The sequence below is a fragment of the Hyaena hyaena genome, unplaced genomic scaffold (assembly GCF_003009895.1).
Source record: "Hyaena hyaena isolate Hyena2069 unplaced genomic scaffold, ASM300989v1 scaffold_716, whole genome shotgun sequence".
Taxonomy (NCBI): Eukaryota; Metazoa; Chordata; class Mammalia; order Carnivora; family Hyaenidae; genus Hyaena; species Hyaena hyaena.
This window is the reverse complement of record NW_024081349.1, coordinates 170,885-198,091: the sequence shown is the minus strand read 5'-3', so window position 1 is coordinate 198,091 and position 27,207 is coordinate 170,885. Positions and strand designations below refer to the sequence as shown.

The window sequence follows — 27,207 nt, the reverse complement described above, 5'->3', positions numbered from 1 at the left end:
ATTAGGAGGGCCCTCAGCAGTCTTTATTTAGACCCAATTTCTCAAAACTGTACCTAGTTAGAACTTGTCAGGCTGAGGGGATTTTCCACACTTCTAAGCAGTGTTTTTCATCTTTACACAGAGTTTTGGCAGTTGGCAGCTGCAGAGTCACTGGCAATCTCTGGACGCATAAAAAGATCCCTGAGCGCACAAGCCCTGACCAGCAGGCTTCCAGTTCCCGTGGTGCTTTTGGTAACCACCAACGAACTGATTAGAAAACATCCTTCTCCTATGACAGAACAATCTAATTCAAAAAGAACTCTGGCTGACACTGCATGACTGATTTATCGACCAGGGAATTACTGCCAGCAAACAGGCACGCCGGCTATCCCTTCTTACACAGATTTTTGGCATGTTTGTTTGTTTTGTTTTTATTCCGTCAGAGAGCTTTTTGTTTCTTTTCATCTATCAGACTTCTGGAACTCCAGCCTAGCCTAGCCGGCTATTCCAAGTCGTCTGCTCAGACTCTATTAAAGAGAAAAACCAGAACTGTACTGGAAAATAACGTATCTGAGGTAGAACTAACCAGGAGGAGATTATCACAAAGTGAAACTGTTCTTTGGATCTGCTAGGTGAGAGTGAAAGTAAAGGTCACTTTTTGGTAAGAGACTCTGAATATTAGTAAAAATGGAACTGTGTGCTGGGGAAGAGAGTGGGAGTTGAAGGTCAAGGGGGAAATTTGGTGGCTGCAGTAACTATGGTTAATTTATGAATGGACTCTAAGCTACGTCAGTGGATGCTTCTGATGAGCCTGAATGAGTAGAGGGCAAGAGAGGAAGTTTTGGGGTATGAGGAAAGTCCAGAAAAGGTGCTAATCAAATGTTCCACAAAAGAGTTGCCATATTGATGCTTTATTTAGTGCTTGGAAAGGACCACAGGGGGACTCACAATAGAAACCATGCAAGATGGTGTGTGGTCACTGGTCTGCTTCTGACAGAGCAGCCGGCTCCAGAATACAACTATACAGATAATAATCTGGGTATTAGGTATTGTGTTGTGTCTCATCTGTTTAAAATTAATTTCTAAGCATTATTTTGCATGCTTCAAAAAACAAGACATAAAAGCATCAAAACCCAAAAACAAACAAACAAAAAGTTTTCCAAGAGGAAAACATAATTAATGGTTCTTCACTATGATTTTTACCATATGCAAATTTAGAGCTGGAATATTTAGAAGTTTTCTAGATAAGCCTATCACTGTTTCAGGCAACACAAGTATCTTTCTCCCTGTTGGTTTTCCAAGCCTATCTGGTCTTGGAAAGAGCCCTGGCCCTGGAATCGGGAGATCTGGATTCTAGATGTGCCTTTGTCCCTGCCTACCTGTGACTTGGGCAAGTACTTGGCTCATTTTTTGCCTAAAAATTAATGCCTTTATAAATTTAGTCAATGGCCATATACCAAGAAACTGCTATGTGCGCGTGGCTCTCATTTTCCTCATATGTAAGTTAAAGAAACAACCTTAGATCAACCCAATATTGAAATCACATAATTGATTTTAAAATGTCACTTTCTTCTTTTTGAGAATGGAGATAAAAATCTAGATACTCTGGGGGTGCCTGGTGGCTCAGTTGGTTGAGTGTCCAACTTTGGCTCAGGTCATGATCTTATGGTTTGTGATTTCAAACTCCACGTCGGGCTTGCTGCTGTCAGTGCAGAGCCTGGAACCTGCTTCAGATCCTCTGTCCCTTTCTCTCTGCCCCTCCCCTGCTGCGCTTTCTCTCTCCAAAGTAAGTTTTAAAAATCTTTAAAAAATCTAGGTCCTCTGGTATGATATATATGATACATAAACCTCTTGTAATCTTGTATACTTATCAAGTATTAGGCTATATAGTTTAAATTAATAAACTATTTTTATTTACTGGAATTTTTACACTATAACAGTACAACTATTTTAATAAGCAAACATTAGACAAGATAAAAAGCAGAAGTTAAAAATATTCGTATTCTTCCCTGAGTTCTACCTTACTGTGATAATTAGTATTAACATAAGTATTCCATATTTTTCCCTATGCTTATAACAAATATAAGCATATATATAATATATACCGTATTTCTTGTCTTTCTTTTTTTAAAATAAAAATATATAAAAAATAAATAAGAATATAGTCATATTATTACAGTACTCTGTTAATTATTTGGTTATTCTGTATTACTCTCAACATTTTTTTTAGGTTCATACATTTGGCTCTAACCAGTAATTTTTAATGGCCAAATATTATTTGAAAATTATGAATGGACCAAATTTATTTAATTATTTCCCTGTAATGGAATATCAAGCTATTTCTAATCATTTTTCTTTTTAATTTCACCAGAATCAATCTGTAATAGAAATATTTATCTAAGTATATTTTTACACTCTGATACTTTATATAGAATAGATTTACCAAAGTCAGATTGTTAGGTCAAGGGGTACGAATGTTCAACTTTTTTTTTTTTTTTTTTAATGGATGTTCAACTTTTAATAATGCTTCCAGGTTACTTTCCAAGTTGGTTATACTAATTTTCTTTTCTATCATCTATGTGTAAGATTTATTTTCCTACAATGACTTAGCTCTAGATGTATTAATATCTTTGCCAAAATGGGTATTCCATTGCTGTTCTTATTTGTATTTTTCTAATTACCAATGATGTTGATCATATTTCAATATGGTTATTATTTATTTGTTCTAGTCTATAATTGCTAGTCCTGGTTCTTCACTGACTTTCCCTATGGGTGTCTTTTTCCTTTCCTATGTGCAGTAGTTCTTTGTCTAGTTAGCATTTTCACAGGTATAGGGGTCATAGAAAAAATACAAAGCAAGTTAAATGGGATTAGGACTATAGGTGTTGGTTTGGGGAGGTAGGAATTGCAATTTTATATAAGTGATCAAAGGCAGGGCTCATTGAGAAGGTGACATTTGAGCAAGCCTTGCAGCAAGTATAGGAGTGACCCATGTAGCAAACTGGGGAAACAGTATTCCCTGTCAACGAAGTCAGTGCCAAGACACTAAGGCTGAGCTTGCCTGGTATGTCCAACGAACAGCAAGGAAGAAGGGGTGACTGGAGTAGAGGGAGCTAGAAGTGAGGCTGTAGCTCATAATACTAGAAGTAAAAGGGAGTCAACTCAAGGAAGGCTTAAGGGTATTTAAAAAAATCTTGTTTTTTTTCGGGGCGCCTGGGTGGCTTAGTCGGTTAAGCGTCCGACTTTCACTTAGGTCATGATCTCGCGGTTCATGGGTTCGGCCCCGCGTCGGGCTCTGTGCTGACTGCCAGCTCAGAGCCTGGAGCCTATTTCAGAGTCTGTATCTCCCTCTCTCTCTGACCCTCCCCTGCTCACGCTGTCTCTCTCTCTCTCCTAGAAATAAATAAAAAATATTTTTTTTAAAATCTTGGTTTTTTTTTATTTTTTTGTAGTGAGCATAACATAATGTATAGAGTTGTTGAATCACTATGTTGTATGCCTGAAACCAATATAACATTGTGTATCAATTATACTTTGATTAAAGAAAAAAATCTTGGCTTTTATTCTGAGGAGATGAAGGTTTTGAACAAAGGAGTGATATGATGTGACATATTTTGGAAAGATCCCTCTGGTTGCTGTGTAAAGGGAGGTAAGGGAAAAGGCATGGACCTATTTGGAAAAGAATCACAGTAATCTAGGCAGGGATGCTAGTGGTTTGGACAGAGCGGTAATGGCGATGTGGAAAGAAAAGATTGGATTTTGGGTGTAATTTAACCAGGAGGAGGAAAGAAAGTGGGGAGAGTGAGAAAGGGGGACAGAGAGAGAGGTAGAAAGAGAGAAAGAGAGAGAGGGAAGAGAGTTAAAGGATGCCTCTAAAGTTCTTTTAGATTAAGCAACTGAAAAAAAATGGAGTTGTTTTTTACTGAGACAGAGAAGAGGAGCAAATTTGAGATACTTAGAGAAATAGAGTTTTGTGGGATTTTTTTGAATCTCTTATTTTGGATGTCTCTTAGAAATCTCCACAAAGACATACCTGTAGTTATGTTCATATACGATATGTATCATGTATTCATATGATATTAATATGACTTGATCAGATTTAATCCTCACCTTAAAACAATAAAGACGTTATAATTATTGCTTGATTTGCAATTAAGTTAAATGTAATGATGATCAACTTTTTCCTTAAAGTTAATCTACAAATTATTCATTATCGTCAGAGGCATTTTATCATAGACGCATGACTTAGTGTTTTGATCTTTTAAATACAAATGTATTTAAAAGTGTTGAAATGTTAGACTTGGATCTATTCTGGGTTTTTCTTATACTAAGCCTCTGAGGGCACAGAACTATCTAATCTTGTATTTATGGGGTTGCCTTTTGACATTTTGACTCACAATAGAGATAAACTTAAGTATTAACTCCAAAGGGCAGAAGAGCTAAGAACAAATGAGGAGGTTAGGTAGAGAAAAATCTTCTCATTGGAAAAGAACAGTCATGGAGGTTCACATTAGTGAGAATATCTTGTGCATGTGGTCTGGGTTTTTGTTTTTGTTTCTTGTTTCTTGTGTTTTGTTTTGATTTTTTCGTGTTTTTTAGCATAGTTAACTATTGGCAATTGAAAAGATGACCCTAGATGTTCAGAGATTTGTTCAAAAGTACAAGGAAAACAAGCACAGGATGAGTAAAACGCAGTGGTCAATGACGTATTTTAACCTAAAACATAAAGAAGACCTTAAATTCTGACCATTATATAAAAGGAACTTTTAAATCACAAAGAGAAATTAACAAGGTAGGTGCTAAATTTCTTTAAATCTTACTCTCCACATTATTTCATAAGTTTAGTGATTTTTTTGAAGGTCTAGTGATTGTTTAAGTGTTTTATTTAACTGTTCCAACACTGAGTTAAGATATTAGTGAATGAAAACAACAATAACGAACATGCAGATTTGAGGCAGAGTTGACCACACAGAGGAGCAGAGCAATTTAGACTAGAAAGCCAACCCTGGGTATGGTATAATAAAAGTTTACTTGGTCTTTGTCCTTAGCAGACCTCCTAAAAACCTTGGAATTTCCTGAGTGATTAGTCTTGTTTTTCACAGGGAGCGCCTTTTGATCACACTTATATTTATCCTAATGAGGTGACTCAAGGTGGGACTCCTAGAAAGCTTTGAGCTGGCTTACCCAGAGGGCAAGAAGCCCCAGTACTGGCTTCCCCCCACCCTCATACCTTAGCTATGCATCTCTTCCTTTTGGCCTTTCCTGAGTTGTATGCTTTACAGTAAACTGGTAAAGGTAAATAAAATGTTTGCTTGCGTCCCGTGAGCCATTCTAATGAGTTATTGAACCTGAAGAGCAAGTAATGGAACACTCAAATTTATAGCTGGTCAGCCAGAAGTACAGGTGGCTTTGGGGCTTGTGACTGGAGTTCAAAGTGAGGTCAGTCTTGCAGGGAGTTGGTGTCAGAACTGAACTGAATTATCAGATGCCCAGTTGGTGTTGGGAGAACTTGGTGTGCAAAAAAATCACTCATTTGTTGTCAGAAAGAAAGAAGTCACAAGGGATGTAACTGCTGTTTCTATTAACCCAAAGTAATGAACCCAGAGGAAATAACAAGGCTTCAAATTAGCTTTGTAAATTCAGATCAGTAAAATTATGGCAAATCTCATGCATATTTATTTGTGATTCTGAAGCTCCATAAAATAATTGGAGAAGAATCAAAATTCTGTATTATTTGATCGCAAATGGGGTGAGATAAATATCAGTTACATCATTTTGTTATGTGATCTTTATTTGCTCATTCAACAAATATTTGTTAAAGTTTTCTATAGGCCAACAATTATCTTAGATGTTCCTTATATTTGTTAATGTAAGAAACAAGTCAGTGACGCATTTTGGGGTATTACATATAACTATATCTAATTTCACACGACTGCTTCTAAGAGAAAATTACTGAAATTTGAAAGTATTCTTAAGCAGTCTGTTTTCTATACCATAACCTAATTTGATTTCTAACTGGTTGTTTTAAATAGATCTGCATGTTTATTGACAGTTTATTATGTGTCATAAGCTCTAAATGCATTATCTTACTTAATCCTCACAACTATGATTATCCACATTGGAAAGATGAGAAAAATGAAAATTTTAGAGAGATTAAGTAACTTACATAAAAAGTGTGATTTGAACTCAGGCAGTCTGACTCAAGAAACCACATTTTTAACCACAATACTGTTTTTAAGTAGTGTCATTGAAATAGTAGATGCCCTTTTCTTGTCAATAAATAAGACCTCTGCTATCAGCTTTGCCCAAAAGGGTAGGCACGTTACCCTGAGCCATTGATGATAAGGGGTTCCAACAGCCTCTAATAAATTATGCCATATAATAATTTTAAAAAAGATTACCACTGTATAGAGACGAAGTAACTCCTTGTACTCTAGAGCATTTCTAATAGTCTTCCATTGAACTAGGCTTGATAATCATATCTTTGATGATAATAGCACTTGTGTCTCTAAGGAATACTTCTCAGTAAATTGCCTGGACTTCTAGATGCCTATTAGATATTAGCAGCTGCCTAATCCAAATTCCTCTGCACATTCTCCAAAATCCTTACAGATCACCAAGAAGTGCAAATAAAATCAATAATAGGAATCTGCAGCATTAATAAGTATCTTAGGCTGCTCAGGCTTCCATGACAAAATACCACAGATTGGGTTGATTCAATAAGAGAAATCTATTTCTCACAGTTCTGGAAGCTGGAAGGCCAAGATTTCTTAACAGTGGCAGCCCTGGAAAGGCACCACCGAGCAGGGGGGGATGAGACTTGGAAGGAAGAAGTGTCCTGTGGAATTTGGTGGTGAAAGGATATAAGAAAGCAAGTGGTGGAACTGAACCCTAGGGAAATAAAAACAGAATATATGTCATCCTCGAATACATCAACTACCAAAGAAAAAGCAGTTATCTTTATCAACAGAAGAGGGTTCTCTTGAACTAAGAAACCTCATAAGACAACCTCACCATATCTACCTAGAAACACCTGCTATTCCCAATCCAGAAAAATGATTATAGAATGACAGGTAACATCCATTAAACCTGAAAGAAGAAAATAGAAAATTACAACCAAGAGGTTTTAGCTGATGAAAATATTCTTCAAAACAACAAACACAGGGCACCTGGGTGGCTCAGTTGGTTAAGTGAGTGACTCGATTTTGGCTCAGGTCCATGATCTCATGATTTGTGGGTTCGAGCCCCACATTGGGCTCTGTGCTGATGGTGTGGAGTCTGCTTCAGATTCACTCTCCCTCTCTCTCTGCCCCTTCCCTGCTCTGCCCTCTCTTTCTTAAAAATAAATAAACATTTAATTAAAAATAAAACAACAAACATGAAACGGTAGAAAACTTCAATAAAACACCTCCTTCCAACATGAGGAGTATTGACTATTTAGTAATACTCATCTAAAAATGAGTATTTTTAGATATAAAAGAGGACCTAAAATCATAAATTCAGAAAACTCAGGACAGAAGTGAACAAAAAGCACAATTAAAAATCAGATATGACCAAGTTCAGGAAAGAAATTGAAGAAACGGATGAAAATCATCTCATAGGTGAAGTCTAAATTACAAAGTATCCAAGGGAGAAAATATCTGATGGCAAGTCTAATAAGATGTTTTGAGTAGAGGAAACAAAAATAAAATGAAAGTCTCAGAAAGAAAGTACTAAATATAGAACAGCAAAAATGACCCTATATACAATGGATTTTCCTAAATTAAGAAAAATAAAATAATGGAGTAGAACTATTGTTAAAACTATAATCAAAGAAAAAGTAAAACTTTAAAGTTACTGTTGGAAGTGCCCACCATATACCTTGGAAATTACAAAACAGAGTCTAGCAAAACTGTTTACTTTTAAAGATTCAGAAAAAATATGTTCGTCTGGGAAAAAAAAATACCAAGAAACTTACAAAGTTTCTTGACTGAAACATACAAAAACAAGGCAAAAATGACACCGATTTTTTTAACTTAGGAAAGTATGAGTAAAGAATTTTGTATCCAGTGAAGCTGCTTTATATGTGTCACAACTAAAGGAAATTTTGGTAAAAAGACTTTTGATGAGTATTAAAATAGCAGATCTAAGAATATATCCAGAACTAAAACAAAGGCGAGAACTAGTATGAAAAAGTGTTATGTAAATTGTATGTGTTCTGACAAACTGAAAGTAACTTAGAAAAAAAGAAAAATTGGAGAAGGGAAAAAGTAGAAATTAGAATAAGGTCATTGATTGCTGCATAAGTTACAGATAGAAGTCCAAGAATATCACTTAAATTGGACAAATAGTAGAAGCCTAATTAAGGAAAAAGATCAAGGGAATTTTAAGAGTTATTAGCATAGAATTAGTCAACTAGTAAAAAGAAAAATTCAAGTTTTCCGAAGAGCAAAAATAAGTACCAAACGTAAGCAAAGATGACTAAGAGAAACAAAGTAAATCTAATATTAATGTTAACATCAAATAATAACACAGAATTGAGAACAGGCTCACTGGTCTTATCAACAAATGGAAATGGGATTAACTCGGCTATTTAATAAACAGGATTTTCAATGTGGTTTACAAAGCAAAACAAATCAATGCTGAAGAAAAGACATTCTAAAACCAAGTGATTCAGAGAAGCTAAAAGTAAAGACTGGGCCAAGGCTGAGCAGGCAAATGAAAGCACTAAGAATGTTGGGATTGAGATCAGTAAGGCAAAATGCAGTTGCAAAGTACTGAGACAAATTAACACTCTGAAATTAATTGGAAGTAAATACATTTGATAATTCACCTATCTCTGGCCATTAATTTGAAAATGTCAGATGACATTAAGCCTCAGATGGTATCTAAACACTGAGTCTCACTTATAAACTTATTCTTATAATTGATCTTGACGTACTTTGTTTCAGTAACAAGCAGTTAAACATTATATCAATAAGGTATAGAGTACATACGAATTTAAGTATTCTTTTTCTTGAAGTCCTGTTAAAATCCCAGAAATGAATTCTTTAAACTATCATTAGCCCACAAAGACAAAGAGAACTGGGAGAGGAGACAACAGTAGATGAGAGTTTCTTAATCACTTTCTAGAAGAAGAAAAGAAGTTGCAGTTGAATTATTGAGGCACAGGAAGTTAAAACCAGTCTCTTTAAAGAAAGAAGCCAGCAAGAAGTGAGGACAATTTGCCCCAAGGAATTTCTGAGAGGCTAAGCATGTAAAAGGGCTAAACAAAAAGTGGAAAACAAGGGAACTGATTCAGTGTCTGATTTTGGATCATTTGAATCCCTCAGGTGTCTTCCCACAGGCACCCATGCAGCCTGGCAACTATCTTTAACACCTGGTTCGCATGGCCAGAGGCTGATTCTTTTGGGAAATAAAACCAAAAGCCTCTGGGGTCAGGGATAGAGGCACAGAAGGGGGCACAGAGGGGGGGTGGGATGAGAGGTTGCATAAAAATCTACAAATTAAACTGTAGTAGTCCGAGATCTCTTCCCTCATTTTTTGCCCAAAATACTTATAACCAATCATATATCTCAAGATTACACACTTGGAAAACTCCTCACTAGAAAAACCGAACAGCCAGAAAAGATCCAATGATCAGAAGTTCTAAAGTGGTAAGGAAAATTCTAGGAAGTAAAGCTGCACTGTAGGCCAAGGAGTAACAATCCAGATTGGAGGGCTAACAAGGAGTTCAATACCAACAACGAAGGGTATTAGAAAAAGACAGCATCTGATGAGATTGGCTGTAGAGAAAATATCAGAGGTAGGTTGTCACATTTGCTAAGGAGGCCTAATCGTAAGCCAACCAACTGAAGCAGCATAGTAAATTTTAACTCAAGTAAGGAAAAATATTCTTAGAAGAGAAATTTTGACCATTGTGAAGTAGTACTTGGTTCAACAGTGAATAATATTTGGAGCAATACTAATGCAGAAAAAATGACTCTCTTTATCCCTGCAGAGAAGTTAAACTGGTGTTATTTTGCTTGAGAGAATTGTGAAGCACATATCAAAAGTCTTGTAGTTTTCTAAATTTTCACTCAACACTCCCCTTTTAGGAAGTTATCCAAAGAAAACAAAAGTGAATGCGCAGAAAAATTTAAATACAAGTGTGCTCATTATAGCATCGTTCCTAATAGACAAAGATTGAATTCAAAGTAAAAGTCTCAATCAGTTGTAAATAAACACTGTAATAGTTATATAACTGGATACTATTGAGATAAATATTTACTTGGGAAAATATTTATAATATACCCGTAAAAAAAAAGTTTCAAAGACAACGTTTTGCTATGGTCCTATTTAAATTTTTTTTGATGTTTATTTATTTTTGAGAGAGAGAGACAGAAAGACAGAGTGTGAGTGGGGGAAGGACAGAGAGAGAGGGAGACACAGAATCCTAAGCAGGCTCCAGGCTCTAAGCTGTTAGCACAGAGACCCTCACAGGGCTTAAACCCACAAACCGTGAGATCATGACCAGAGCCAAAGTCGGATGCTTAACCAACTGAGCCATCCAAGCATGCCAGCTGTGGACCTATTTTTAAGAAAAAAAAAAAAAAAAAAAATGGAAAGGTAGAAAGAGTTCTGAAAAATCTATCAGCAGTTATTTGGGAGAGTGGGTTTAAACCTGAGTTTTCTTTTCTTTCTTTTTTGTCTGTATATATAAATCCTTTTACATAAATACAGCAACTCTTAGATTTGCCACACACAGAAAGAACTAACAGATAGCTCATGTTTTAATATTACCATTAGAAAATAAAAACTACTCTTTCAAAAAGAAAGAGAAAGTCAAGGAGGATAAGAAGACGGCATGGTGGCAGGTTATTTTGTAAGGACCAGAAAATGGTTCTTCTTGGCATAAGAATATAGCAACCTTAGGGGCTAAATTAATCTCCAGGTGTCCCCTTCCTCAACAAACATTTTCAGGGCACTTACTATGAGCTACTCACTGTTGATCAGCTCTTTTCCTATTAAAAGTACCTAACCATTCATCAGATAAGACATGGAAGCAGTTGGAAATAAACAAGAATCACATACTTTTCCGTGTAGATTGTAACCTACTCTAAATATAGACATCAATGTGAAAAGACGTTCTGAGCTGTGTGAAATAGTAAAACAAATGTTAAGTCTGACTATGAATAAAAGCACCCTAACAATGTCACATTCAAGTATTAATAGTGACAGCATAGAGTGTGAAACTTAAGTTTTGCTGCTAATATTTATATTTCTTTTCTTGCTTGTGTTCTAAAATAAAGTGTGATAAGGTATAGAGCAAAATGAAAAACAAATTTAAAGGCAAGGAAGCCACATGGTTTCAATCTTAAAATAAGGTTTATTTTGTTTTTTAATGTGCTGGTATTTTCTGCAACAATTGAAAACATTGCTCAGTTAGTATAAAGAGAATGATGGAACTTACACGGTTAAAACAATGAAAACAATTATGTTCGGAAAGCAGATGTCCTTGGCTTAGAAATATTTTCTAGATGTGAAACAGAAAAATAAATCTCTAGTTCAGTTGCCTTGCAAAGTGAGGTGATGTGTGATGTAAGTAATTACAATCCTAACAGAGAAGTATATTCAGAACATAAAGTGGCAGACTGAGTATTATATCAAAATAAAAATTAGCAAATGATATAAATGGCTGAGTGGGAAATAAAAATTTATATCAAGCAAACTCTGAACATAACATGTCTACTCTCTAAAGTAAACCTACATTTGAACAGAAGTAGATAGGTTTTGAATCAGAGGCCTACCAGAGATGAAAAAAACCCCAGTTCACTGAGGTTTACAGTTCATTTAAATTAAACATTTCTATGTTTAATTTATATAAAGGAATAAAAGAGAAAGTTTTAAGCCAAAACCAAGCTGAATTTTCCAAACTCAATTCCCTTCTTTTTTTTTTTTCATTATTTTATCAGGTACTTTATTTACATAACTTCCCATCCAAACAGCACAAAAGGAATTGTGAATTTGTTATTGCCAAATTGCCCTGAAAATCAGAATTTTGCTAATGCAGTACCTTCCATTCTGTTACTTGGCTTTGAACTGGGTCAAGTTTGAGCTATGAAAACTAACTTACTGGATCTGTGTATTTAATTACCACGTTGGAGGAGATGTCTTTAGCTTAAATTCTGAAGCCTTCAGCACAAAAAGGCAACTCTGTGAGTTGTCAAACAGAAAGAGCTGCCAAATGGAAAAACTTACAGATAACTCATTCAGCTGGCTGTGTTGTCCTGTGACCCATCCCCGGATAGACCTCTAAGCAAACTCTCTCTCTCCACAGTCAATATCAAAGACATTTCTATTAAGATAAAAGCTGGCAAGGGGCTCCTGGGTGGCTCAGTTGGTTAAGCGTCCGACTTCAGCTCAGGTCATGATCTCACGGGTTCGTGGGTTGGAGCTTTCATGCTGAAAGCTCAGAGCCTGGAGCCTGTCTTTGGATTCTGTGTCTCCCTCTGTCTCTGACCCTCCACTGTTCATGCTGTCTCTCTCTCTCTCTCAAAAATAAATAAAAACAACAAAAAATTAGGGAAAAAAAAAAAAAGCTGGCAGATCCAGTCACCAGATACACAGATTTCATGCTAAGAGGCAGAACTAGTCCTTCCCAAGACTGGTAGACTCTTTGGAGGATTCTAACTTGATATTCTTTCCTACAACATCTCCCCAGCACTTCCTAGGACATAGTAGGAATTTTACAAGTGATTGTTGCATTGAATCAAACAAAGAGTTTATGGAGACATAAGGTATTAAAAACAGGCAGAACAAAAGATATATTTTTAGGCATTCTGTATAAGCTAGGCCTTAGAAAATGAAAAGTCTATGTTTATCCCATGGGTGTTGTTTACTTGAAGAAGCTTTTCCAAAATGTGCTTTATAGAATTTGTTGAAAGCACAGTTTTCCAGAAGTCCCCTGCTTAAGTCTCTGTGAATTTATCCATCCAATAAAAATTAATTTTACTTACTATGTTACACATAAACACATAGTTGAGATGCCACTTTCTTCTTTTGGAAAGAGAAAAGACTTAGACTATTGTCCAGAAACCCAATAAGACTTTGGTTTTTATTAGTTTGAATATCTATAATTCATGAAAAACTGACAAATTTGTTTTGTGAACTTTAATACTGAAACTACTTAAAGCATGACTAAGAATTAGTAAAATTTATGAGAAAAAATGATGTGTGATATTCTGTGACTCATTAAAAATACTTACTCAGCACTTCAACATCAATTTCTCTTCTACCCCATGAAACAATATGAATGGACAGAAGATAACCTCTGTTTGTCCAAGAAGGTAGATGGTCCCACTAACTTCTCTGCAATGTGGACAGCAACTATATAAATGGCCCTTTATTCTACCTTTCCAAAATACTTAATTTAAGGTCAGGTAAGAAGGCAGTTAAAAACAAAGAGGCCAAAGGAATTGTAAAAATGCTGATGATATCATAAAAGAGATCACTTTAGCTTTCGCTCGCCACATATGTAGTCTTGCTCCAACAAAACATCTGCCTGTCACCCCATAAACGTCCCTACACTTCTCTTCCCTTTATGAGCAAAAAATGGAGCTTTAAGGGACATTTAATAGCCAGCAGCTGTTTGGCTGCCAAATACTGCATCTGGAGGGGGGTGTAGCATTCATATGGAAAAAAACCAAAACAAAACAAAACAAAAAACAAAAATCCCAGCAACTATTGCTTAATTCTCTTTCTCCCTTCCTTTCTTTCTTCCTTCCTTTCTTCCTTCTTCTTTCCTTCTTCCTTCCTTTCTTTCCTTCCTTCCTTCCTCCTTCCTTTCTTCCTTCCTTCCTTCCTTCCTTCCTTCCTTCCTTCCTTCCTTCCTTTCCTTCCTTCCTTCCTTCCTTCCTTCCTTCCTTCCTTCCTTCCTTTCTTTCTTTCAGAAAGGTGATGGGAAGGGCAGAGAGAGACGGAGAGAGGGAATCCCAAGCAGGCTCCCCACCCAGCAACGGAGCTGACACAGGGTTAATTAAACTCATGACAGTGAGATCACGACTTGAGCTGAAATCAAGAGTCACAGCTCAACCAACTGCACTATCCCAGGTGTCCTTATTGCTTAATTTTCTTAAAGTACACCAGTGTTTTGAATAAAGAAATTTGAGTACTTTGAATATGAGGAAAAACACAGGAGTTCCTTAAGTGTATCTAAAACCAGTACATTGTTCCCAGAAAGCAATGAATAACTGAGATTGTATTCTATTGTGTTTAGTACATAGGTTGAATGAGTGCTAACACGAATAAGTTTAAGGACAAGTAAAAGACACTTCATGAGAAGTTACCATTCATTTTACTCTTCTGAGATTACCTATACTTGAGGCTATAATGAATCACGGTAGTTTTCCTTGCTAGGTTATAATTTACTGAACACATATTTAATTTAAAAAATACAATTCATAAAATAAAATGTTAAGACAAGGAAACATCTACCTTAGAAAAATTAAGATGAGGGCCCCCGGGGTGGCTCAGTCGATTAAGCATCCGACTTCACTCAGGTCAAGATCTTGTAGTTCGTAGGTTCAAACCCAGGACCCTGCTTTAAGTTCTGTGTCTCCCTCTCTTTCTGTCCCTCCCCTGCTCATACTGTCTTTCTCTGTCTCTCAAAAATAAATAAACATTAAAAACTTTTTTAAAGGAAGGAAAATTAAGATGAGGAGTTAGCAGTCTAAAAGTACTTCAAAACAAGGATGAATCCAGGATCATAATATGTCGAGTGGGATTGCTTTTAAAACAATATGCTTTGAGATCCTCTTAAAGGGTAATGTAAAAACTATAAAATATTGTATTTACTTTGATAACCCTCACTGGGATCAGAGTTGTTTCCTCCACTCTTTACTTTAACTTTGAAAAAGAAGCTTGATATGACATCCGTAATATCAATACATAGTACTTCAAGAGATGGCAAATTATATCCCTGCAGAAACTATAATCGTTCAAATAGAAAGGAGTCCACGCAGGAAAGCAAGAGGAAAAGATAATTCAGCACTCACTATTCTGTTGCTGCCCTGTTGCCTCTCATTTCCCTTTTTCCTTCTTTCTTTTTCACCTTGCCTGAGACAAAAACAGACTGCAGTGTCTGCCTCATCCAGTCACCCTTCTTCTGGATCCTGAGTCATAGCCACCTTAAAATGTTAAACTGAAAACTATCTCTTGGGCATTTCAAATTACTGTTAAAGACCTACCTCTCTCTTTCTTTCTCTCAGAAATACAATTTTTTTCCTACCATAGAAAAAATATGTTAACTACTAAATTCTGTGTAATTTTCATCATAGGTAAATTGAGAGAATCTCAACATTAATGTGCATTGCAGGAGGAAGCAACAGAATAAGACGCAAGAGGCTAGTGATTCCTTACGATTCTCCGTATGAAGAAAAGCTTAGTCCCTACCTCTTTGCAGAGTGAATATACTGAATACAAAGCTAAGGATATACGTATCTTCAAAACACAGAAACAAAGGATTTGACTGCCTTCCATCCTTACTCTACTTCCTCCTTCCCTCCTTCCTTCTTTCCTTTCTTTGATTTTCTTTGTTCTCTTTTAAACTGGTAAAATTTAACAAATATGGGCCTCTGCTACCAAAGGAGAATGGGTATCACATTTCCTAAAAAACATTCAACATTTTAGATTGTATTCTATGCTTCTATAATATCTGTAGTATCCTAGAGGTTCATCCCCAGAGTACTCCTATGACACAAATTTATATTTGTGTCAAATTTATATTTTACTTACATTTTATAAAACTGTACGAAATGGATCAATGCTCTTTGTACACCTACTGTTAAAGTAGGTTATACTATTGTATGATAAGTTCTTTGTCTTGAGGTAGATAAAATTCTATAAGGAGACAAAGCTTACACACAGCACAATTATAGAATAATAAAGAGTAGTACAAAATAAAATGCTAAAGTTACACAATTAAAGGATAAAATGCTTGTTATAGATACTGGTTGGGAGGAATAAGAGAAATCACATTTATATATTTATTCAAACTCCTAGTCTTTCCTCTTGCCAATTTTATTTTATTTATTTTTTTTAATTTTTATTTATTTCTAGGAGAGAGAGAGAGACAGCATGAGCAGGGGAGGGTCAGAGAGAGAGGGAGTCACAGACTGAAACAGGCTCCAGGCTCTGAGCTGGCAGTCAGCACAGAGCCCGACGCGGGGCTCAAACCCACAAACCGCGAGATCATGACCTAAGCGAAAGCCGGACACTTAGCCGACTAAGCCACCCTGGCGCCCCGTCCCCTTGCCAATTTTAAACACTATAGCCAGATTAGCCTATTGTCAATCCCTGTTCAAAATTCATAATGGCTCCCCTTGTGTGCTGTCATGGTTCTCATATTGGAAGTATATATAAACCCCTTTTCATGAATGAGTTTTCACAGATCAGGAACCCTCAACATGTGCCTCAGACCTAGGGGCTTATGAGAACCCCAACTGGAAAACAGTGACTTACGAACCTGAGTCTTATTATTTCTTTAATAATAAGTTTATAAGTGATAAACTTTTACTTGAAAGAAGAGCCCCAACTGGAAAACAGTGACTTACGAACCCGAGTCTTATTATTTCTTTAATAATAAGTTTATAAGTGATAAACTTTTACTTGAAAGAAGTTTTGTCTTGATAGAGAAACATTGGCCTACAGAATAAGTTCTTGGCTATTTAGTGTCTCACCCAGGATGTGTTTTGTATTACATGCCAGATGTGGAAGCCACAATGAACTACTCCCTGGTTCCTACACAAGTCCTCAACTCTCCTATGAGGGCATTTTCACCTTCAGCCTAGAACACCATTTCCTTCTCTTTTGTATCTTTTCTCCCATCTTCTTTTTGCCAGAAGTTAGGCCAAACAACTCCTTCTTCATGCATCTCTTTACATCCACAACAAGGATTCTCACCTTCCTCTGATTGCTCAGAGCAGCCTATCTGTGCCTCACTTATGAGGCAAACACTGAATGTATATTATCTGGAGGTATGCGCCTGGCTTTTTACTTGTGAGCAGCAAACAGCTAAAGGGTAGTGTCTGTACCTGATTCATCTTCTTCAAGTAGCTAGCAAAATATCTTGCACATAGAAGGTGCCAAATAAAAAGTCAAAGAAATAACTATATAGGTCAATGAATAGAAGGAGGTTTGAGACAAGCCATAAGGCGTTGATAGAATGTGGAGTGACTGACATTGGGATTTTTTGATAAAGGATTTAGTAAATTTCTCACCCTATTCCTGAACTAAGGATTTAATTACTCAGGAGAGAAGATATAGCTACTTCTTCACCTTATTAGTAAAATAGAGTTGTTTTCTAGGAGAACATTTTTGCTATTCAAGAGAAATTATCTTAAAGTCCAAACTTGCCAAGGGAAATTTACCAAATACTTGGAAAAAAAAAAGTAAAACCTCTATAAGCTACCATAATTCTTGCCCATGAGATAGCAATGAAAGAAAATGTGTCCAAATGGTCCACACTGTTATCCACCCTGTTTTTCTTATCTACTCTATATGATATTATCCAGATAGGTTCTCGTCTACTCATAATGCACTCATCATCTCTGACTACAGAAGCGCTCCACTTAGAACATTACTAGGAAAAGCACACATCCTCTAAATAAAATGTCATCGTTACCTTTCAGAATCCTCTTGCTGATTGGTGAACATTACCAGTCTCTCTTCGCGTTTCTCATTTTTGTTTATGCGTTGTCCACATGGGATCTGAAAGACAAAAATATGAAGGACGTGTGGCTTGGATGTGTCTCAAGGGAAGATAAGCATGTCAGTGACTGGAGGAGAAAACCACCTGGTAAATGCATTTTTCATCAAAAATGTTTTTATTCTCATGTCTTGTTTTCGGCACTGCCAATTGTGAGAAAACAGACCACAAACTCGCCTTCTGCCTAGTTTCAACCAAAGGTAAAACGTTGGGTATAAACATTAAAGACTCAGTCTTTCAGTTAAAGAAGAGTCTTGTGACAGGGAGAAATTTTCCAGGAGCAGGTAAAAGAAGGCTGGACATTTCAACATAGGTGTCATAAACTGTTAACGTTGTCAGACTGACATGTTTGTAGTTCAATTAGCCACAGCCCAGGAATGAGTTTTCCAGCAGTGCTTCATGACCCATGGACACCGAGAACTTTCTTCTCCCAACACCATTCATTCCAGCTTTTTCTCCAATGAGCGCTGGTGGTTATTTCTATGATTTTCAGATAACAGGGGAACTGGTAATATGGCCATTAAAAGAGAAGAAGGTAAAAAGAAAAAAAACAACTGTATGTAAGACACAGAGGTTTTTTTTATGTCACTTCTTTTTCCTATTAATTGCAACTTAGGCATCAAACTCCGGTCCAACATTACACATACGTCAGAGTACCTCATGGGGCTTATAGTAGATTCTTGAGAGTGAAACATTTAAATACTCATGTATGCTTTCAAAGCCAATCCCTACAGGCACTTAACACATTTTAAATGCATCTGGAAACCACTAATTGCTGTGATCCCATTAGAAAATTCAGGCAGTTCAGGTCTGTGGGAAACACAAGCCAGCTTGTCTGAGTTTTATGAGTTTCTATTTAATTATAACAATAATCCAAAAAAAATTTTTGTTAAAACGATCTTAGAAGGATTTGTTTTAGCTATTGGCAAGCTGTCTGTTCATAGTGTGGGAGGGTGGCTTTTTTATTTTGTTTTGTTTTTAGCTTGTGACAGCTGTTTAAAAGTCATCTGTTACCACCATGGTAGCCAGTTACTAGATGAAAGCAAATGTCTTTCAGGACTGTTGTAGAAATTGGACCACCAACTAGTCAGCTATCTCTTAACTATGAAATTTTGCAAGAGTGCCCAATTGTTTTATATGGCACTCTGGAATTACTACACAATTCTGCAAATGCATCGAACAGTCAGACAGATGAAGTACTACCTGACAAAGTGTGACTTGCATAAGTGCCTATACTGTAATTTCTGGAAGACTTTTCTAAATTAAATTAATCAATTAATTAAAATACATTTGCAGAAAAGCTGTTTTAAGTGTCTTCAATGCTTTCGTTGGTTTTTAAAAGTACTTTTTAAAAAGTGCTAATTTCACAGAAGACTGGAAAGGATACAGGGAGTCCTGGAGTATCAGAGAATCATAGAATTTGAGGCTGTAGAGAATATTCGGAGAATTATGATGCCATCACTTTACAAGAGAGAAAAACAGAAGCTTGAAGACGACAAATGATTTGGTTAATTAATGACTGATCTAGGATTAGATGTCAAGCCATTTGAACTCATAGTCTATGATTTTCTACTGTTGTTATAAACGCACATTATACAGATCAAGTTTTAAGTTTGAAATAAGGAGAGATCTCATTTTAATACTAAAATAATTTGAAAGTAGCATAAAAACTTTACATTATGAATGAAACCTAATAAAAATATATTTCTCAGGCAAGGATACTGTATTAATTCAACTAACTCTGGTGGTAAACAACCCCCAAAGCAGTATAAGGAGGGGTAAACTTCCAGATTTAGAATTTTGCACTTTAAGATTCACAGATAATACCTCTGAGACAGTGGAAACACACAAGACTGGTATTATCTCAAAGGTTTTAGTTTACCGAACATTGTATTTCCTTTCTAAACAGACTTTTCATATGCTGAGATTTTACACTTGTAACAATTCTGTATAGGAAGTCAAAATATCAAGTAGTGATTATAAAAAAGCCAATAGCCCAAGCATATTATAACTTCCAATAGTTTATCCATTTCCACAGATAGAGATACTTTTCCAATGGAACAGTGACAAAGAAGACAATCAGAAAAAGACAGCCATTAAAGGACTTCTCTTTCAAGTGGAAGCAAATAAAATCAAGCCAACCCCAAGGACACAGTGCCTTTCATAATGCCAGCACTTGATATGTTTTAATCATAGAGAAAATGAACAACTTTAGAAGTGTCAGAAGACTTAGCAAATATTTATGTGCCTCTGAACTTTATCTGCACTAATTACAAGTAAGGGTGATGTGAAATGGTAGGATAAGGAATTCTACTGAACTTCCCTCTTCTATGGTTTTTCACTGAGTGAAAGCACAAAACCAGCCTAAAAGGGAGGAAATGGATTTCCTGAATTTTTATTGGCCAGTGTGGAGACATGAAAATGGGCCAGAGCAAAGCCACTACAACAAATCAGCAGACATGGCAGTCAGAACTGCCACTCCCAGCAGCACACTGAAGTTACCTTTGATTATTATTCATTGATTTCCTATAAAATGCGTAACTCAGGGGCACCTGGGTGGCTCAGTTGGTCAAACATCCAACTTGGGCTCATGTCATGATCTCATATTTCCCGAGTTCAAACCCCACATCGGGCTCTCTGCTGTCAGCATGAAGCCTGCTTTGGATCCTCTGTCCTCTCTCTGCCTCTCCTTCGCTCTCTCTCTCTCTCTCTCAAAAATAAATAAACATTAAAAAGAATTAAAAAAAAATAAAATAAAATGTGTAATTCAAACATTTTTACCTTCCTATCCATTTTAAGTATTGGAAACAAATTCTAAATGGGACAACCAAGTTAGACACAGAACATGGTAGACTTTCATTACAGCAAATTGTGCCTGAATACCAAACAGTAGGAAGATAAAGGAAAGATAAGGTATCTCATCCTTTTTAGCCTTATGATTTAGGATTTAAATTTTAACCAAAAGATGTGCAATTAAAGACCATAAGATAGACTACCTAACTGGCTGACAGCATCCCCTAAGCTAAAGGCAAATACATTTCTTTGTTTTCCTCATTTGGTTACCCTCTTCATCCCTCTCTCTTACTTCTCTTTTTAAGGAGAGTTTTTTTTTTCCTACTGCTCAAGAAGCAGCTGTTGCTCTCTGTTTAACGTAACCAGAAGATGTCCTGGATTTTTGGATGGATTTCAGTAAATCAGTGAAGATCATAAGCTATTTGATTGTTTAAGCAGAAGTTTATACAATCCACAGTTCCAAAATAACCCAACGTTAGAGGATAAACTTACTTTTGGAAGTAAACCAAGTTTTATGAGATTTTTGCCATTTGTGGTGACAGCTTTTAATACACTTGGATTTCTAAATTCAAGGACTAGGATGTGACTAATACCAGTCATAGTCAACTCTGCAAATATAGGTTTTACAGACCTTGAAAATGTCACATTAAAAATTGCCAGAGAATACTTCTGCCATTGTAGAAGTTTTTGTGTTGGTCAAGCTTCTGCTATAGCATTGGAATGTATCAGAATGCATGTGTAATCAGAGGCATGAAAGCTTTACTTAAGACAGAAAAAACTTGAAGCTGACAAGGAATTTTTATCTATATAAATGCTCTTTCCTCTAGGATATACAATGTAGAACTCATAATTCTTAACTATAAACTGTTTCCTTCCAGTATCCACCTATACTAAAGTCAAAATCAGATGTTAATTAGATTCAATACATTTAAGATGAAATGTTCTAGGCAAGTACTAAACCATCATGAAAATCACTATTCTTACATCTACATATATGATAAATAATAAATATTTTATATGACAATATGCTTCCATACATACTTATATATAAAAGTGATAATATTGGTATTTTTTAGAAATGAAATTTTGGTGTCTCATATATAAAAAAGCTTTCTTATCAGTTGCATAAGAGACCTACAGGTAGTCAGTTGATCAAAAAACTAGTTAAAGCTGGTACTCAAGAAGAATAATATATTGATACCATATTAATTTATTGTAACTTAAAATACCCAGATGTACTTCAATTGCCAACCTCTTATTTCCAAGTAGGAGTCTACTGATGGTATTTTAGCTGGACTTGAGGCCCACAACGAATCCTCTGTGAATTCTAGTTTCAGTTTCTTTACATGGGAATTAGAATTTTAAGATGTTTACAAATCTATGTGAAAACAATGCTTTTAGATCTTTGTGATCTATGTCTAATTTTTTATATTTCCTTCACCCACATCCAATTTAAATTTGGCAACTCATCTTTACTGGATGTTTCAGTTAGCTTGCTTAGGAACAATGATTCTTTTATCTTTTTTGTACTGTTTTGTCATCAGCTTATAGAAATTTTACTTACACTATGTAATGGGAAGAAAAGTAAGACTCATAAATACTTGGGGAGCAAACAAGGCTGACTGACTCTTGGTATAACATACCACTCAATTTTGGAGGCAGAAATAAGTGAATAGCATTCAGCATGCCTTGAGTGCCAGTCTGTAGATTTTGCACAGAGAATGGACAGCAGGTTAAGCCATGCTGAGCTGGTTAAGTGGAGGTTAGAAAAAGAGCAGTACTTTCCATCAGGAGTGGGAAAATCCTGCAGAGTCAGGAAGCTAACATAAATTGGTGATTCTTGTTGGTAGGATCTGTGAAGAACAAGTAAATGAATATCCTGCTTAAAGGCTTTAAAATTCAATTTTTTAAAGAAAGTGAAGTAAAAAACAAAACACAATGCTACTTAAAATTTGTCCATTTTCTTTCAGAACTTATTGTTTTTTCATTACCTTTTGTAACTGCTAAAGCATGAGTTTACTTGATGCCAATATGCAGATAATAATGTGTAACACTTTCAAGGGGGGAAAGCACCAGATTCAAAACTCTTTTTTTACCTTTTTTTCTGGTCCTAACTCCTAAATTAACTAGATGTGAAATAGTAAGCATAATAATTATTTTCTCTAGGTTTCAGTCCTCTTCTGTAGAAGTAAGGCCTGATTAGGTTAGATCTAATATTTTTTGAATTCTAAAATTCTATGACCATGACTATCACTGCCAAATATTTACAGTCAGCATGGGATGGTGACCAGGATCACTACTAGATTAATGCTAAAGGCAGGAGTACTATTGCCTCTGTATTTGCCTCCTTAAACAGAATTAAGTGGCTTATACAAAACTCAAGAATAAGTTTGGGAGCTAAAGGACCAAAGGAAGATTTCCTCATGCTTAATGTTCTTTTGTATTGTCTGGTAAGAAATAACTTCAAGAATTTTATAGGTTATTTCCAATGCTTGCAAACCACTGGTAATAGCATCCTTCTTACCTAGACCATTAGAGTATCATCTTAACAGGTCTGCCTCTTCCCTCAGCTCCCCTCTATCTGCTTTCCACATTGTAGGCATAGTTTTTGGTTTTGTTTTCTTTGTTTGTTTGTTGTTTGTTTTTCAACACACACATTTGACCCAATCATCTCCCCTTTCTCCACCCCCACAATAAAAACACCTGTCATGGTTTTCCATTACAGTGACCAAAGTCCTTGTCATAGCTAAAGGGCTCTGCATGTCTTTTTTTTTTTTTTTTTTGTTACATTTATTTATTTTCAAGAGACAGAGTAAGACAAAGTGTGAGTGGGGAGGGGCAGAGGGGGAAGGAGACACAGAATCTGAAGCAGCCTCCAGGCTCTGAGCAAGCATTCAGCACAAAGCCCGACGTGGGGCTCAAACCCAAGTTGAGATCATGACCTGAGCCAAAGTCAGACACCCAGCCGACTGAGCCACCCAGGAGCCCCAAGAGCTCTGCATGTCTTAAATGGGTTCAATACTGGATACAAGAAGTGATGGTTCTTTGTTGTGTGGGAAAAGTTCTGGTCTTGCAAGATGTTTAAAATCACTGGCTCCCAATCATTATGATAACTAAGTATGCTGCCTTCTTCCTCATTAACCCAGCAACACCTTCCAACATCTTTTCTATCACCCATAAGATAATTTTGTCAGTTTCTTGAAGGTGCCAAGCTCCCTTCTGCTATTATCTTTGAAGCAACTATTCCTTCTTAGATTGTTCTTCTCCTTAAAGTAAATCTTTCCCAATTTCCCATATTATACAAATTCCTTTAATGTATACACTTACAACTCTATGCACCTTCCTTTTGCAGCATTTAGCATAATTGTAATTTCCCTAGTTTGATGTGTGGGTGATTACTTGCTTAAGGCCATTCTTCTCCATCAGACTGTGCATTCTGTGACTACACTTTTCATGTTCACACTGAATCTGCAGCACCTAGTGCAGTGCCTGTAATATGCTAAATGTTCCACCAACATTCAGTGAATGAATTGAAGAATATTAATTATGCCAGCAGTTAGTTGTACATGGAACTGTAACATTTTTATGACAAAATATGGTTTCCTAATAATGCCTCAGCTTTCTCTAAATTATTCTTTATACCAGTTTCTATGTTTAAGAAACTTTAGCCTCACAGCTCCTTATCAAAGTAATTGTATCTCCAAATTTTTTAAAAAGAAAGAAAAAGGAATCCATTTAGTTGGGAAACAGGAACTACAAAACATATTGGGTGATCATAAAACCAATCTAAATTTATAAGCACAAACCTAAGATTCTATTAAAATATTTCAGATAATTTCTATCCCAAATTAAGCAAATGTTCAAGATTTTTAAGAATGTAATAATGTCATAAAAAATTAAGCATATGTTCTAGATTTCCTTCCTTTATATCCTCTAGCAAGTAAAATTCCTATAGCTAACAGATACTTATGACACTTTGATTGTACAATAGAAGAAGTTGGAAGAAAGGAAAATTACACACCACTCTCATTTACAGTAATGGCTTGAGGGAAATTAAGAATAAGAAAGATTTTTGGCTACACATCGTTTGGCTAAACCAAAAGAAAGAAATACCCAAAAGAACTGCTGTTTTTTGTTTTTTTTTTTTTTCCATTTCATGTTTCTGAGAAAGGTGTCAAATCAGGGGACTTTTATCATCTATTTGCTTCTAAGAAGTCTTTTTGTTTTATAGCAATGAAGTAAAATTCTTTGCCACCACAGATTCTCTATGGCTCAGTCATATCAGGCCAGGTGCACTACTTCTGTATGAAAAACTCGCCATCTGGAGACTGAAACTGGAAAAGTTCCTGAATGAGGAGTCAGGAGACCAAGATTCTATCACCAGGATTGTCACTAAACATGCTTGTTCCTGGATAAGGTGTTTATCACCATTTCTGAAATGAGAAGAGATTGAACATTATAGTGGCTAAGAGCCCTTCTAGTACTTAGGTGTTCTGGAATTGGTTATTCAGGATTATATACACTGCAATATCACTCATGAAGCGTATGTCTTAAAGATTCACCAAAATGCAACCAATAGCCAATTCTTACCCCACAGAGAGGATTTTATTGTCCATATAGTATCCCTCATTCTGCAGCAAGATAATCGTATACTTACTCTGGGTCTCTATCCTGCTTAGATTCGGGAACTATTCTTAGAGTGTAGATTTCTACTGAAGAACTTCACTGAGGTCCCTTAAATGATAAACTCACCTGTTTTAACATGTGTACTGTAAAGAGGATCAGATTAAGAGACAAAAGATGTGGGTTCCAAGCTGTCTCTTACACTCAACAAGCATTGTGACTTGTGGCAAATTATTTAAACTCTCTGAGCCCCAATATCCTCCTCCGTGAAGTATGGATAATACTTCCTGTCTTCAGAGGGGAGAACATAAACATTAAACAAGAGATTGGATTTGAAAGCCATTCCAATTCACCTTCTCTACAAGGGCATTTGCCTAGAGTTGCCTATTCAGTACTGTTAGAGTTAACTATTTAGTACTAGAGTAACTATTAGTGTGACTATTTAGTAAGTCCTAAATAAATACGGTGGAATTCAATTTTTGTTTAATACCTATAACTCACTGGAAGGCCTAGAGAGAAAGTGACTTTTATGGAACAAGAATGTTATTATACATGTTATTATTTGTGAAAATGGATGATTTTGCTGATAACCATAAAATGGGAGATTAAGGATATGTTATTTGTTTTATGAGAATAGGCTTCAGATGAATGTGTTCTCACCTGCGCCAAATTTTTAGCAATATGAGCCATATCAGAAACTCTACTTTCAAAATATTGTTGTTGTTGTTATTATTATTAATAGCAAGCTATTGTGATAAAGGAATTAAAGTACACTTACAGTGGAGAGCACTGAGCAATGTGTAGAAATGTTGAAACATTATATTGTATATTTGAATCTAGTACAACACTAGTAATTATACTTCAATTAAAAAAAATAAAATATAGGGGCACCTGGGTGGCTCAGTCTATTAAGCGTCCAACTCCTGATTTTGGTTCAGGTCATGATCTCACGGTTTCATTAGTTTGAGTCCCTCGTCGTGCTCTGTGTACTGAACTCATTGAGCCTGCTTGGGATTCTCCCTCTCCCTCTCTCTCTGCCTCTCGACTCCCCCCCCCAAAAGAATACATAAACATTGAATGGTAAGTTTTGGAGGACTGTTTGAGATATAAACTATATATTTATATGATTTCAATAAAAATAAATTAAAAAATATATTTAAAAATCAAGCAATGACAATAACTCTAAATACTACTGACTACGTAGAGAACATCTTGAAATTTTAGCAGGGGGTTATCTCCAAATTAATAAATGTTACATAAAAAACGATGCTATCTCAATGTAACTCAAATAAAAATAAATGGAAGACTTTAATTATAATAAAAATTAATTAATAATGATTGAGCTCAGCCCTGAGTTTGTAATCAGTGCTTTCTGTTAGTAATGAAACATTGAGATGAGACTTGACCCCTGAACCCTGGATTTCAGCTACAGAATCCAAGCTTTGGTTTTTACACGTGACACTCAAGATCCTCTGAGACTAATTATACAGTCTTATACAGTCTTCACCTTAGTCTTATTTTAATGTTAATGTTTACAGTTATATTTTTTCTTTTTTAACAAACAACAGAACAATCTCTAATTAGAAATTCATCTTATTTTTTGACACGTATTTAAGTAGGACGAAATTTGTCTACACTTTAAAGTTGAAAATCTTCCTACTCATTTTTTTCCAATTATAATTCAAACTTGATTGTTTTGATGCTTTTCCAATACTTTATGTCCCTTTCTTCTACAAAAATTCAAGAGAAAAGCATATTTTTCTTTGGTTTCGGCTGAATAATTTTTTTGCTTAATTTAGTGTCCTCAGCTGTTTTGCCTTTTGTAATTCAAAAAATACAAGTTATCTTCCCAGAAGACTTTTGAACACCTTCTCCTGGTAAAGAGTTTTTGAAAAATGAAAATGTGTTCTCTAAAGTTGAAAGAGAAAAATGAATACAGCAATCTATTAAGAACATGCTGTTGTAAGTTGTAAGTGTACAATCTGTTTCAGAGCCACCAGAACATAATTTATTGTATTTATCAATATTTATTCACATCAAAAGGAAACATTTCACTATATTTGTAAAGTGAGATGTAATTTAAAACT

The 27,207-nt window shown here is 35.7% G+C and overlaps 1 long non-coding RNA gene across 2 annotated transcripts in view; it reads left to right on the top strand.

Annotated features, from left to right (window-relative positions):
- Positions 1 to 316: 316 nt before the first annotated feature.
- LOC120220645 overlaps positions 317 to 27,207 on the top strand; it is a 33,638-nt gene continuing 6,747 nt past the window's right edge. For both annotated transcript variants that reach the window (XR_005525641.1, XR_005525640.1), the window contains exons 1-2: positions 317 to 640; positions 17,628 to 17,794. This is a non-coding gene — a long non-coding RNA (uncharacterized LOC120220645). The remainder of the gene's footprint in view (positions 641 to 17,627; positions 17,795 to 27,207) is intronic.